At 49.7% G+C, this 15,079-nt stretch overlaps 1 pseudogene; it reads left to right on the plus strand.

The window, feature by feature from the left end:
- Positions 1 to 382: 382 nt before the first annotated feature.
- On the plus strand, positions 383 to 13,334 carry LOC146356134 (uncharacterized; annotated as a pseudogene).
- The last annotated feature ends 1,745 nt before the right edge of the window (positions 13,335 to 15,079 follow it).

Genomic DNA, 15,079 nt, shown 5'->3' on the forward strand with positions numbered 1-15,079 from the left:
GCCAACTTGGAATTCATCTCCCAGCAGCCCCCAGCCAGCGTGGCCAATGGTCAAGCATGCTGGGAGTCGGAGTCTTTGGTTTGGGTTTCTCTGTAATTCTTACCATTTGTTTTCTTTCCCCCCAGGGAGGAGTTGAAATTGATAGCTGGGATCACCCAAGTTTTGCTTGTGGAGGTATCTGTTTGTCGGGAGCCAATAACTTGCGAGTGTCTAAGGAAAGCTGATGGGGCTTGTGAGACTTAAGTGGGGGCCTCCTCACCGAATCCTTGCCCAGGAATGAAAGGAGGATCTATGGGCCCTTTTGGGAGCTCCGTTTGAGGAGAGAGAGGAAATGGATGGGCTGGGCCCGGAAGGGGAGGGAGGAGGAAACGGCTGCAATGCCATGCAGGTTGGGAGCAGTGGGGCATTCTGGGAAAGAACCATGCAGAAGACCCTGGCCAAGGACACGTTCAGCTCCGACAAACAGCGCCAGCGCTTCAGGCAGTTCCACTACCAGGAGGCCGAGGGGCCCCGTGAGGTTTGCAGCTGCCTCCACGATCTCTGCCGTCAGTGGCTGAAGCCGGAGTGGCACAGCAAGACTCAGATCCTGGACCTGGTGATCCTGGAGCAGTTCCTGGCCATCCTGCCCCCGGAGATGGAGAGCTGGGTGAGGGAATGTGGGCCGGTGACCAGTTCCCAGGCGGTGGCCCTGGCAGAAGGTTTCCTCCTGAGCCAGGCGGAGGACAAGAAGCAGGAAGAGGAGCAGGTGAGAGCGTTTCATCCTGGTACTTCCCAGGGGCTGCGAATGCATGCAAGGGGGTTGTACTCTTAAATGCCTCCCTGGTAGTCCTTTCTGGGACTAACTCAAGGAGTAGATTTCACTCTGTCTTTAAGCAGATCATTCTATTTCCCTTCCAGATAATTCTCCAGGGTGTGTGGGAAGCTCAAGCGGGGATGTATGGATTTTGTTTAATCCCTTCCATCTGTGTGTCACAGATTGTCAGGTGTCTTACGTATTTATTAATTAAATGTATTACTCGCCCATCTGGCTGGTCACCCAGCCACTCTGGGCGATGTACAATAATAGAAACAGTTTAAAACAATAGAATTCTACATTAAAAACATATTTCTAAAAATACCCTAACCCACCCCAAATCACCAAAATTCCCTGAATTCCAGCTCTTTCTGACTCAAATCCGTATCAGCTTGCGAGGTTTGTTTTTTTCTTTTCACATGAAAATCCGTACGTATCTCCGTGCGTATATTTCCAATGTATGCATCCGTTGTGCGCATGTTTGAAATGTATGCATTCTTCTCCGAGAAATGCATATTTTAGCTTAAAGCTTTTGTTGCCTGTAATGAAGCCTTGGAAGAGGCTGGCAGGGTTTCCCTTATGACCTGGATCCCTGAGCAACTCCTTAAGGATCTCTGGCCTCCTTAAGAGTCCCACCTTCCTTCTTAGAATCATAGAATAGTAGAATAGTAGGGTTGGAAGGGGCCTATAACACCATCGAGTCCAACCCCGTTCTTTTAAACGTCCCCTTCCCAGTAACATGGGGTTTAGGTTGTAGACGTAGAGTGAATTGACACTCTAGACACGGGGTTTAACCCCAACAGTTCACTGGAAAATTAAAGCAAGCAAATCACAACTCATTACACAAAGGCATTAAGAGAAAATAAAAGTTGCAATTTGCAAGTTCCTTTACTCTAGCTGCACTTAGACTCCTCTAGGCTGTTTCTTCCTGCTCTGGTCCTCTGACCTGCTCTCATTGTCTTGGTCTTTCTGACTCTCCCTTTTTATATCCTCTTCCCCCAAAACTGAAAGTATTGTTTCAAACCTGAAGAAATGAAACTTAACCGGGGAAATGAAACTGAAACCTAACTGGGGAAATGAAACTACTCCTCTCAGGGATACCCCCTCCCAACAAAAAACTCCAGGCCTCTAGCCCTGCCCTTTTTCTTTTCCTTGCCTCTGTAGGCCTCAAACCTTCACACAAAATGTATTTGTGTGCATTTTTCAAATGTATGCATGCTGTCAAACACAATTGTGAATCACACTGCACACTTGGAAATGTATGGACTTGGACTGCAGATTGCATTCAGCTCCATGCTCAGTCTGGAAGGGGTGAACTAAGTAAATCTCGATACAAAACGAACTGAAACTAATTTCTCGTATATCCCTACATTCGGGTGCCACTGATTGCCACAGCAGGCTGCAGAATTGCGGGTGGAGGGATAATATATCCTTTTGTCTGTATCGTTTCTCTAATTCAGCCTTCCCTAAAACTGGTGCCCCTCCAGATGTGTTGGACTGCACCTCCTGTCATTCCCAAGCAATGGCCAGGTTGGCTGGGGGAGATGGGAATTGTAGTCCAACACATCTAGATGGCTCCAAGACAGGGCAGGCTGCTGAAATTCCTCTTCCTCTCCCCCCCACACCCTGTGGGATCCTTGCTTGTTTCAGGTGTGGGAGCCAGTCCTAGAAGTGGCCGTTGATTCTCTCAGGTTGGAGAAGGATCCGCCAAATACCTGCTGGAAGCCGCTGTTTGGGTGGATCTGGCAGGAGGATCAGTCTTGGGATGCCTGTGTGGGTAAGGGTAGAATTCCCTTGTACCCGAGATTCTGAGTGCTGTGAAGTTCACTGGAGAATGTTCAGCTCTCTATCTTTCTCCCTCTGCAAAAGCTGCTATCATAATAGCCCAGCCCTAAGTTCAGTATCCGAGGCCCTGTTTACTGGACTGCCTATAAGATCTGTTAGATTGACTGGAACTAGACACGGGGCCTTTTCAGTGGCAGCCCATCATTTGCAGAACTCTCTCAGAAAGGCTATACAGCTGCCCCTGTCAGTACTGGCTTTTAAATGGTTCTTGTGAACCGCCCAGAAAGCATCAGCTATTGGGTGGTATATAAATGAAATAAATACATAAATAAATAATAAACGGGTTTTGGAAGGCCATCTGTTTCAAATGGTTTCTCGCTGAGATGCTTTGATTTAGTGCGTAGGCTGGCCTTTGGATTATGGGTTTTCCCCTCTGCTGGCTTTCAAATTGAGTTTTTAATGGTTTAATTAAGGAGAAGACTCTTACGAGTCCCCTGGACTGCAAGGAGGTCAAATCAGTCAATCCTAGAGGAAATAAACCCTGAGTGCTCATTGGAAGGACAGATACTGAAGCTGAAGCTCCAATATTTTGGCCACCTAATGCGAAGAGAAAACTCTCTGGAAAAGACTCTGATGCTGGGAAAGACTGAAGGCAAAAGGAGAAGGGCACAGCAGAGGATGAGATGGCTAGATAGCATCACCGATGCAATTAATATGAACTTGAGCACGCTCCGGGAGAGAGCGCAGGACAGGAAGGCCTGGCGTGCTATGGTCCATGGGGTCACGAAGAGTCGGGCACGACTGAACGACTGAACAACAACAACAACAACAACATTTTCTTTATGTAAGCCACCCTGCGTTGAAAAGCAGCCTAAAAATCCGTATTGCTTCCAGGCCCCGTTCAAAGTGCTGGCAATTACCTTCAGAGCCCTAAACACCGTGGGACTGCAAAGCTGACGAACAGCCTCTTCCCAAAGGAACCTGCTCGTACTTCAAGGTCTTCTGTCGAGACCCTTCTTCAGGTGGCTTTACAGCAGGGGTGTTGAGCTTCAGGCCCACCTGGGGGCCAAATCCAGCCCTCAGTGGTTCCAGATGGCCACGCCCACTTCCCCTGGCCCCACCCCTTTCGCAAGCTGCTGATCGTTTGGGGGTTTCCTGGCTTTTGCACGGGTTTCTCTCCCCCTCCCCCCGCATTCTTAAATGTTGAGATGCCACTCCGAAGGTTACTAGCAGTGAGAGCTGTAAACTAAATTATGCTGGCTTTTTTGGCCCCACCCCCTTTTGTCTTTGGCCCTGCCCACCACTGGCATGTGGCCCTCGTGAGCTTCTGCAAAATGGAACCCGGCCCTCGGGTCCCATAATGCTTCAACACCCCTGCTTTACATTCCGTGATAATAAAGGAAAGGGCTTTTTGGCAATAGTGCCCCATTACAGGCTGCCCTTCCTACAGCGGTGTCATCAGGTGCCCACATTGCAATCTTTTCAGTGCCTGGTTAAAACGTCTTCATGCAGGCGTTTTAACTTGCACGTGTTTGAATTATTATGGGTTTGACCTGTTGTTTTTATTATCGTAACGATGTTGTGATAATTGATTGTACCCTACCTTGAAATGCTAGAATGAAATCAGTCAATCCTAAAGGAAATCAACCCTGAGTGCTCATTGGAAGGACAGATACTGAAGCCGAAGCTCAAATATTTTGGCCACCTAATGTGAAGAGAAAAGTCACTGGAAAAGACCCTGATGCTGGGAAAGATTGAAGGCAAAAGGAGAAGGGGACGGCAGAGGATGAGATGGCTAGATAGCATCACCGATGCAACGAATATGGACTTGAGCACACTCCGGGAGAGAGTGCAGGACAGGAAGGCCTGGCGTGCTATGGTCCATGGGGTCACGAAGAGTCGGACACGACTGAACGACTGAACAACAACAAAAACACATGCACTATAAAATAAAGAAATAAATCTAAACCACTAAATAAGTACCTTGGCCCTGCATGCGAAAGAGGCGTTTTGTGTCCAACATCAGCCAGAGTCCCTTTGCGATGCTTTGAACATCTTTCTATCACTGTCTTGTTTACAGGCAAGGGAATGACCCCGCTGATACCCTCTGAATTGTCTCCTCTTTGTGGCACTGCTGTGCAGCCAGCTCAGGTAGGGGAAAGATCATCAGATAATATGCACAGGGGACTGTGTGTGTGTGTCTCCCTTTGTGTTATGAGGCCTTGTCTATTTCCCTGGCCTAGGAGAGCTTTGCACTGGAGGTTGGAGCTCCAAGGGAACTGTTGCTTCAGCAGTGTTTCAGGTCTGATGGAGAGTGTACCATTTTAGGCTGTGAGTTCTGTTGTTGCTCTGCACTCTAGCCTGGGTTGCAGAGTTCTGCTATGGATCATATCTTTAGCAGAAGGCAGGTTTCTCTGGGAAGCAAGAGGGAAAGCAATCAGCACTACAGAAAGGAGGCCAGACAGGGTTGTCTGTATGATGCTCCAACAAGGAGCAGATCAAAACTGAGCCTTAAGTAAGAATTTGCCTGCCTTTAAGCTGGTTGGCTCCGCCTCTGGCTGAGGCTTAATTTTTTTAAAGGGTCCTGGCCTGTTTTAGGAGTCCCAAGCTGTGATAACATGGTAGTGGTTGTGGCATGTGAGCGTCTTCCTTGGGGGCTGAAGATGGCAAGGCAATCACCTGTGGAGGTGACCCCTGTGATCTTTCTGGGGAAGTAGGTCCTGGGGAGGCCCACCCATGACTTATCTGAAAGCCTTTCTCTTGACAGTGAATCTCCCAATTCTGCCAAAACACTTGGTCATAGTCTGTTAATAGGGAGTAATTTTCTTCATCTTTCAGGGTCTGGTGCCCTTTGATGAGGTGGCTGTGTACTTCACCAAGAAGGAGTGGGGCCTGCTGGATCTGGGCCAAAAAGCCCTTCACAGGGAAGTCATGCTGGAGAATTCTAGGAACGTGGCCTCTTTGGGTAAGGGTCCCTCTTTTGCTCCAAGTTCAAATGGTTTGGTGAAGTAAGAATTCCAGAAATTGTTCTTTATTACAAGTGAAGCTTATGGGAGGTGTGTGCAGGGCTGGCGTTAAGGGTGGGCATGGTCAGGCAGTAACTGCCACGGCCTCCTTGCTCCCTGGTCCTCTGCCTGTCAAGCAAGCAAGTGGTAGCACTGATGGGAGGGAGGCTGAGGAGCAGGAGGAGCTGGTGACAGAAGGTGGACTCCCTGAGGCAGGGGGCACATGGAGGGTGTCTTGCCCAAGGGCCCTCCAAAACCTGGAGCTGGCACCAGGTGGGAATTGCGAGGAAGCAGATTTTTCTCCCTCTGTCTGCCGCCCACTTTTCTCCCTCTTTCTTTATGACACCGCCTTTTCTCTCTCTGTCTGACACCGCCTTTTCTCTCTCTTTCTGACATTGCCCCCTCTCTCTCTCTTTGACACTGCCTTCTCTCTCTCTCTCTCTGACACCCTTATTTCTTCTCTCTCTCTCTTTGACACCACCTTTTCTCTCTCTCTTTCTTTCTGACCCGTTTTCTCTCTCTCTCTCTGACACTGCTTTCTCTCTCTCTCTCTCCCTTTCTGACACTCTTATTTCTTTTCTCTCCCTTTCTGACACTGCCTTTTCTCTCTCTTTCTGACATTGCCCCCTCTCTCTCTCTCTGACACTGCCTTCTCTCTCTCTCTCTCTCTCTCTCTCTCTCCCTTTCTGACACCCTTATTTCTTTTCTCTCCCTTTCTGATACTGCCTTTTCTCTCTCTTTCTGACACCGCCTTTTCTCTCTCTTTCTGACACCGCCTTTTCTCTCTCTTTCTGACACTGCCTTCTGTCTCTCTCTGACACCCTTCTTCGCTCTCTCTTTCTTTCTGACCCCACCTTCTCTCTCTCTCTCTCTCTCTGACACTACCTTCTCTCTCTCTCTGCCTTTCTGACACCCTTATTTCTTCTCTCTCTCTTTCTGTCATTGCCTTCTCTCTCTTTTTCTCTCTTTGACACTGCCTTCTCTCTCTTTCTGACACCCTTATTTCTTCTCTCTCTCTCTTTCTGACACCCCCTTCTCTGTTTTGCTCACTTCTCCTCTTCCTCCCTGCCCAGTTGGCTGTTGGGTGAGGAACAGATTGCTCTTGTCAGAAGTCTGAAGTTGCTGAGGGCTTTAGAAATTAAGCCAAAGGCTGCATAAAAAATCCCCACAGGCATAATAGTCCATTCCTCCTCCTCTTTTTAAACAACAACAACAACAACAACAACAACAACAGTGTTAGCACTTTTTACATTGTTGCATGCACAGTGGTTGTTCTTGGCTGTTGGCTTTACTTTGGTTTTATTCTGTAGCTGTTTACTTTTTTTTCTTTAGGTTTTTACATTATGCTTTATTAGGTTCACATATTTTATGAGTTTTAACCTCTGTTTTGTGAACTGCCCAGAGAGCTTTGGCTCTAGGGTGGTATAGAAATGTAATAGTAAAAAACAAAAACACCATAGATCTCTAATAAAAGCCAGTAGCATGACAGCTATACCCATAAGGCATGGATCCCCCTGCTCCCAGCGTCAAGTGGCACAGTCTATGAACATGTTGAGCAAAGGGCTGGATGCGGCCGATCTCGTCTGATCTCGGAAGCTAAGCAGGGTCAGCTCTGGTTAGTGCTTGCATGGCGGGCCGCCTGGGGATCAGGCTTCCTGCACTGAGCAGGGGGTCGGACTCGATGGTCTTGCAGGCCCTTTCCAGCCCCATGGTTCTGTGTGATTCTGCTGGCAGTACTGAGTAGTTCTAAGTCTTCGGAAGGGTTGTGGAAGCAGGACTACTCATGTACTACAATAGCACTGAGTTGGCTGTGATTCCTGATGAAAGGCTTCTTACCAGATTTCTCTCTATTCAAGCAGGTAACAGGTGGGGCAGTGAGAGGGATGACTGAACACATGGGGAGTCATTGGAAAGAAACCCGTATCAAGAGGAAGAAGAGGCCTTCAGAAACAAAAATGGGCCAAAAAAGCAGGAGGAAAACCAAACAGAGAGGTGGAGGAACAAATCCATTATTTGTCAGGGGGGCGACTTCCATGAAGTTCCAGTTCAGGAAGAAAAGGAAGACGAAGGAATATGGACATCTACCCAGCGTGTGAGAAAATCTTCAAGCACAAATCAGACCTTAATGTCCCTGCAGAATCCACATGGAGGAGAAACGATATCGGTGTCTGGAGTGTGGAAAGAGCTTCAGCAAGAGCTCAAGCCTCACTTCCCATCTAAGAAAACACACAGGGGAGAAACCATACAAACGCCTAGATTGTGGAAAGAGCTTCACGCAATGAGCCAGGGCCTGCAGGAGAAGCCACCACCACCGGGGAAGAGGAATGCCTGCTGCCGCCGCTGCCACCACCACCACCACCACCAGGCCTTCCCTTCGGACTTCTGCCTGGCAGACCGCCAGTCCCTGCAGGACCAGGCCCCCAGGTACCGAGCCAGCTGTGCTGCTCCACCTGCCCCTCCCTGGAGGGGCTACATAAGCTGGCTGGCTGAGGTGGCCTGGGAGAGCCAGGGCCTGCAGGAGAAGCCACCACCACTGGGGAAGAGGTGTGCCACCACCACCAGGCCTTTGCTGTGGATTCCTGCCTGGGGTTATTTTTAAGGGGATTTTTAAAAATTGTTTTTTGTTGTTGTTGTTTTTTCTGGGGGATTTTGTTGTGGTTTTAGGGGTGGGTAGCCTGCCTGATAGGCGGGAGCGAGGGGGCATGTGTCCACCTGATGGAGGCAGTGGGGGGAGTGTTGGGGGCCAGAAGATACCGAGGCTGGGCGGCAGGCGCTGGCGGAGCGCTAGCGGCAGGCCATGCCAGGTAAGGGGAACAAGGGAGAGATGTGTAGTATCTGTCCCCTGCTCCAGGCCTGTCCAGAGCCAAAGGATGGCTGTGGGAGGCGTGACCCCATCTTCTGGCCTTCATTTGCTGCTCTGCAATGCCAGGTCTGTTACCCAGAAAACCTCCCTCATCCATGACATGACCCTGGATGGGGATGCAGACCTGGCATGTATTACGGAGACCTGGCTGGCCGAGGCTGCTGCTCCAACCCTTGCAGCCATGTGTCCAGCTGGATTTTCGTATGCACAGCAGCCGAGGGCTGGGGATCGGGGAGGGGGAGTGGCTGTTATCTACCGAGAGTCCTTGGTCTTCACCAGACCCCCTCTCTGGGAGACCAAGGTTGCTGAGTGCATGTACTGGAGGTTGGGCCCGAAGGGCAGTCTGGGGATTCTGCTCATGTACCGTCCACCCCACTGCACGACTGACTCCCTGGCTGAGGTGCTTGAGGTGGTCTCTGATGTGCGTGTGCAGTCCCCTAACTTATTGGTGTTGGGGGACTTCAACATACATTCGGAGGCCATCCTCACAGGAGCACCTCGGGACTTCATGGAGGCCATGGCCTCCTGGGAGCTGCACCATATTCTAACTGGGTCCACCCATGTAGCCAGTCATGCACTAGACCTTGTGTTTGTTTCTGGAGAAGTGGGGAGTGATCTGGAAGTCGGGGGTATATCCACCACCCCCTTGTCATGGTCAGATCACTATCTGGTGACGCTGGACTTCTCGGTTCCACAACCCCTCCGCAGGGGTGGAGGACCCATTAAAATGGTCCTCCCCAGGCGTCTTATGGATCCAAATGGATTCCTGAACGTGCTTGGGGATTCTCGGGCATGCCAACGGCCACTCGGTCGAGACCCTGGTGGGTGCCTGGAATGCCGCAATCACTGGGGCATTAGATCAGGTGGCTCCGAAACGCCCTCTCCCCCTGAACAGGGCTCGGACTGCACCATGGTTCAATCCGCGGTTACAAGCTCTGAAACAGGAGGTGAGACGGCTAGAGCGCCGGTGGCAGAAGTCTCGCTCAAAAGACGATCAGACACGGGCTAGAGCTGTATCTTCAGCCTATCACGTGGCGGTGAAGGCAGCAAAAAAGGAATATTATGCTGCCTCCATCGCGTCTGCAGAGTGCTGTCCCAGGAGGCTGCTCCAAGTGGTCCGGAGCCTGGTCGGTCCTGTGGCTCCGGAACCACTGGAGCATTCTAAGGCCTCCTGTGAGGCCTTGGCAAGGCACTTTGCCCATAAAATTGATCAGATTAGGTGTGTTACTCTGCACGCTGTGGATACAGTTAGTGAGCAAGAGGCGGCCTGTGGCAAACCGGTTTTGTGGGATCGGTTCCAGCTTCTTCCTCCTGATGAAGTGGACAAGGTGCTTTCATCTGTAAGGCCGACCACCTGCTTACTTGATCCTTGCCCATCGTGGCTCATTATGGGCTGCAGAGAGAGACTGGGTGAGGGGATCAAGGCGGTGGTGAACGCCTCCCTTGAGGAGGGAGTGATGCCATCAGCCCTCAAGGAGGCAGTGATAAGACCGCTGTTAAAGAAGCCCTCCTTGGATCCTCAAGTTCTGAACAACTTTCGCCTAGTCTCAAATCTGCCATTTTTGGGCAAGGTGATTGAGCGGGTGGTGGCGATGCAGTTGAAGGCACACTTGGAAGAAACTGATTATCTAGACCCATTTCAGTCAGGCTTCAGGCTTGGGCATGGGACAGAAACGGCCTTGGTCGCCTTGGTAGATGATATGAGGAGGGCTCTGGATAGGGGTGAATGCTCCTTCCTTGTTCTCCTCGACCTCTCAGCGGCTTTTGATACCGTTGACCACGGTATCCTCCTGGACCGCCTGGAGGGGTTGGGCATTGGAGACATCGTATTGCGGTGGTTCCGGTCCTTCCTCTCCGGCAGGTACCAGAGGGTAGCACTGGGAGAGGAGGTTTCGGACCCGTGGCCACTTACTTGTGGGGTGCCACAGGGTTCCATTCTCTCCCCGATGCTATTTAACATCTATGTGAAGCCGCTGGGGGCTATCAGGAGGTTTGGGGTGCAGTGTCATCAATATGCGGATGACACGCAGCTCTACCTCTCATTCAAATCTTCACCAAGGTTGGCTGTAGAATCCCTGTCCAAATGTCTGGAGACGGTGAGTGGCTGGATGGGGAGGAATAGGCTGAAGCTGAACCCTGACAAGACCGAGGTACTTTTGGTGGGAGACAAGAGGAGGCTGGGGGATGTTGACCTGGTGTTGAATGGGGTACGGCTACCCTTGAAAGACCAGGTCCGCAGCCTGGGGGTCATTTTGGACTCCCAGCTGTCCATGGAGGCTCAGGTGTCAGCTGTGAGCCGGACAGCGCTGTATCAACTCCATCTGATACGGCGGCTGCGCCCCTTCCTTCCCGACCATCTGCTCCCATCAGTAGTACATGCCCTGGTCTCCTCTCGTTTAGACTACTGTAATGCGCTCTACGTGGGGTTACCCTTGAAGACGGTTTGGAAACTGCAGCTGGTACAGACCGCGGCGGCTTGCCTGATTGAAGGCAGCCGCTGGCGAGATCACATCACTCCAGTGCTGAAGGAGTTGCACTGGTTACCAGTTGTTTTCCGGGCCAAATTCAAGGTGTTGGTTTTGACCTTTAAAATCCTATATGGTTCCGGCCCAGCCTATCTTAAGGAGCACCCCCAGCAGCACCAGACAGGCCGCTTAACAAGATCAGCCTCGGATGGCCTTCTTTCTGTCCCATCAGCCAGGACAGCTAGACTGGTGGGGACGAGGGAGAGGGCCTTTTCTGTGGTGGCCCCCACTCTGTGGAACTCCCTCCCTAGGGAACTCTGCCATGCCCCCTCTTTAATGAGCTTCCGTCGTGCATTAAAAACGTGGTTGTTCAGGCAGGCATTTGGGGTGGGTTAGGGTATTTTAAAAAATGTTTTTACTGTAGCATTTTGTTGTTTTAAACTGTTTTATTGTATGTTGTACATCGCCCAGATTGGCTGGGTGACCAGCCAGATGGGCGATTAATAAATTTAATAATAATAATAAAAAAGTGCAAACTTTACTTCGCATCAAAGAATCCACAGGGAAAAAACCATGTCAGTGTTCAGTATGTGGAAAAAGTAGGGGTGCACGAAAGCCTTTTACCTGGTCTCGCAGCTTGCTTCGCGGTGGGGGGGAGGCGCTTCGCTGCTTCCCCCGAAGTTCAGGCTTTCCGCCTCGCCCGGCCGAAATTCAGGCTGGGGGGGAGGCTTCCCGCCTCGCCCGGCCGAAATTCAGGCCGGGGAGGAGGCGCCTCGCCTCGCCCGGCCGCGAAATAAAAAGTAAAAAAACACACAAAAAAAGCCCCCGTGATAGGCTACGTGACGATTAACGTAGCCTATCATGGCTAGATCTGCAAAGTCAGCCGTGATAGGCTACGTTAATCGTCACATAGCCTATCACGGGTGACTTTAAAAAAAAAAAACGCATACGGCTAATGGCGGCCCCCATAGGGAGCCGCCATTCACGTTCCTTATTTGGTCACTGTAGTCTACGTAAATCTTTACGTAGACTACGGCGAAAATAAGGGCAACGCAAATAGCCCTTATTTTAAATAACCCTATGGGGGCCGCCATTAGCCGTACGTGCTTTTTTTTTTTTTTTTTTTTAAAGTCACCCGTGATAGGCTACGTGACGATTTACGTAGCCTATCACGGCTGACTTTGCAAATCTAGCCGTGATAGGCTACGTTAATCGTCACGTAGCCTATCACGGGGGCGTTTTTTTTTTTAACTTTTATTGGAATGGCGGCGGCGGTAGCTGGTCGAAAGACTGGCTGCCACCCCCGCCCTTGACGAAGACCCGACGAACCGCCGCCGGGACCCGCCGCCGGGAGGGACATTCGTGAAAGGTAAGTCCCGTCCCGGGGGGGTGCGGGGTGCGGGGGGGTGCGGAGAATTTCTCCCCGAAACTACTTCGGGGGGCCGAACACATTGGCACTCGGCCCCCCAAAGTTTCGGGGAGAAATTCTCCCCCATCCCTAGGAAAAAGCTTCAATAGGAGCACCAATCTCTCTTCCCATCTAAGAAAACACACAGGAGAGAAACCGTATAACTGCTCCATATGCAGTAGGAACTTCTGTGATAAATCAGCTTTTAATAAACATCAATTAGTTCATTCAAGTGATAAGCCACATAAATGCTTGGCCTGCGGTAAGCGTTTCATTCGGCGTTCACGGCTTCCTTCCCATGAAGGGTCCACACAGGGGAGAAACCGTTTAAATGCTTAGTGTGTGGAAAGAGCTTCCATCAGAGCTCCGATCTTACTTCACATCAAAGAATTCACACGGGAGAAAAACCTTATAATTGCTCAGAGTGTAGCAAGCGCTTTTGTGATAAATCACACCTTCTTATACATCAAAGAATTCACACAGGGGAGAAACCATTTAAATGCCTTGAGTGTGAAAAGAGCTTCAGTCAAAAGAACAATCTGACTTCCCATCAAAGAATACACTCAGGAGGGAAACTGTATCAGGACCAAAATTATATATTCTTGGAGAGTAAAAAGAACTTCAGTATGAATGCAGATCTTGCCGTCCATCAAGGCACACACACAGGAGAGAGACCTTATAACTGCCCAGTATGTGCAAAGTGCTTCAGTCGTAACGATAATTTGTCCACCAAAGAATTCACACAGGAGAGAAACCATATCAATGCACAGAGCGTGGAAAGACCTTGCGCCAGAAGCAAAACCTTACTTCTCATCAAAGAATCCACACAGGAGAAAAACGCTATCAATGCCTGGAGTGTGAAAAGAGCTTTTATGATAAGTGTAAGCTAAAGAGACATCAGAGAGTTCACAGAAGGGCAGGAAAACCCATAATATCTTGGAATGTCAAAACTTTCAGCTTGTGCATCCAACCTTATGTCACAACAGAGAATGCAGTCAAGAAAGCCAGTAAATGATTTCTGAGACTGAGCAAGAACTTTGTTGATAAATACACATTGGCGGGACACCTCCCTGGCTTCCAAGCAATTCTGGCGGGGAAAGAGCTTCATTCAGAATGGACTTTATAAATGCACAGACTTTACCAAAATCTCTTGTAAGAAACCAAGCTTCCATCAGGGTCTCACCTGATGCTAACTGTCCCACTTGTGATTACCCTCTCTTCACAAGCAAGAGGTGGGCCCATATTTCTTAATTTGGGCTGTGCAATCTCTTGTAGCCTATAATGTACATTACTGTGCCTTTGCTAAGTCCTGTCATCACTTGCCAAAGATTGCTGGGCAAGCAGCTTGTGTATGCTCTATTATATCTGTGCCTTAATTTTCTGCCTGGATTGCTATTTATTATCAAAATATAGACATTTGGGGGATGCTACGGCTCTCCGTTGGACAGGAGGTCTAGTCCGCAGAATCTGTGCGACTCAGGAAAAGCCAGTCCACTGCGGAATCCACAGGTTGGATTAACAGAAATCCAAACTCATTTTATTCCCTTGTGGATTTCTCCGACATCCCTACCTCTGAGTGCTCCTTTTAACATCTGTTGGTCTGTAGCAAAATAGGAAAGCCAGTGCTGGTATATGCGGCACTGAAGATCAGTCACTGTGGCTGTCTCGGGCAGTCTCCAAAGTCTCTCTTTTTCAATCAACCACTCCTTAATATCCAGTACAGTTGCTGATTACCAGTGCCATTTTAGCGGCAGCTGAACTCTTGAACTTATGGCTGGAGGAAATTTCAGGATGAATGAGGGCAAACAAGCGGAGATGTCATCCAGACAAGATGGCGATACCATGGATAGGGAAACGGACCAATCTGTTTAGAAATACATCTGATCTTAGATGGGGTTGCACTCCCTCTGAAGGATCATGTCTTAAGCCTGGGCCCTGATCCAGCCAGGACCCACATTAAACAGATTCGAAGGTACCAGTATGACTTACGTCCACTTGTGTGAAAGAATGATAGTTCATTGATGGAAAATGGATGCAGATAATGAAAGCAAAGAGAAGCTTACATAGCCCGTCAGTCAGTGGATCACAATCCCCTCAGTCGGTGTTGCTCTGGTTCCCTTGAGGCAACAGGCGTCGTCCCAGGGCTGTTTTCCTGAGCAGGTGGTGCACCTTCCCCCTCTCAGAAGAAAACAGGTAACAGGTCAATCTGCTCAGGATTTTATAGGGCTGGTCTCTCTGACTTAAAGACTGTCACAAGACGCACGCACGCCCCTCCCTCCCTTCACCAAGGAGGAGAAAGGTGGTGGTGGGGTTTCCTTTCTTGGCAGGAAAGAAAGTTTCTCACAGCAAAGGGAGAAACTTATGAAGAAAAGCACAAACTGTGCAAGATAGCTATTGACATCATCTAACTTTTTTTAGTAGCAAAAAGCGCTAGCGTTCACTGTGCAGCTGTGAGAACTAACTGTAACGTTATAGCAGCTTCCAAGTGCTGTACCAAATAAGGATACATACGCTCCAAGACCCTGCATAGGACTCTGTGTAAGTTCACAGCTGCCTGCTTGCCATTCTTCCAAAACCAAATCCAATAAAGACCAAGTGGCACATCTTGGTTGTGCTCCTGGACTTGGTGCTTCTGGGGGAAGCCCAAGTGGTGGAGGAGGCCAGGAGTACTTTTCCAGCTTAGGCTGGTAGTCCAGCTGCAGCCCCTCTTGGTTATTCATGCTGTGGTGACATCCAGGCGGGACTACGGTAATGCGCTGC

The sequence above is a fragment of the Heloderma suspectum genome, chromosome 2 (assembly GCF_057233095.1).
Source record: "Heloderma suspectum isolate Gila_16-S chromosome 2, 16-S_ref, whole genome shotgun sequence".
NCBI classification, from domain to species: domain Eukaryota; kingdom Metazoa; phylum Chordata; class Lepidosauria; order Squamata; family Helodermatidae; genus Heloderma; species Heloderma suspectum.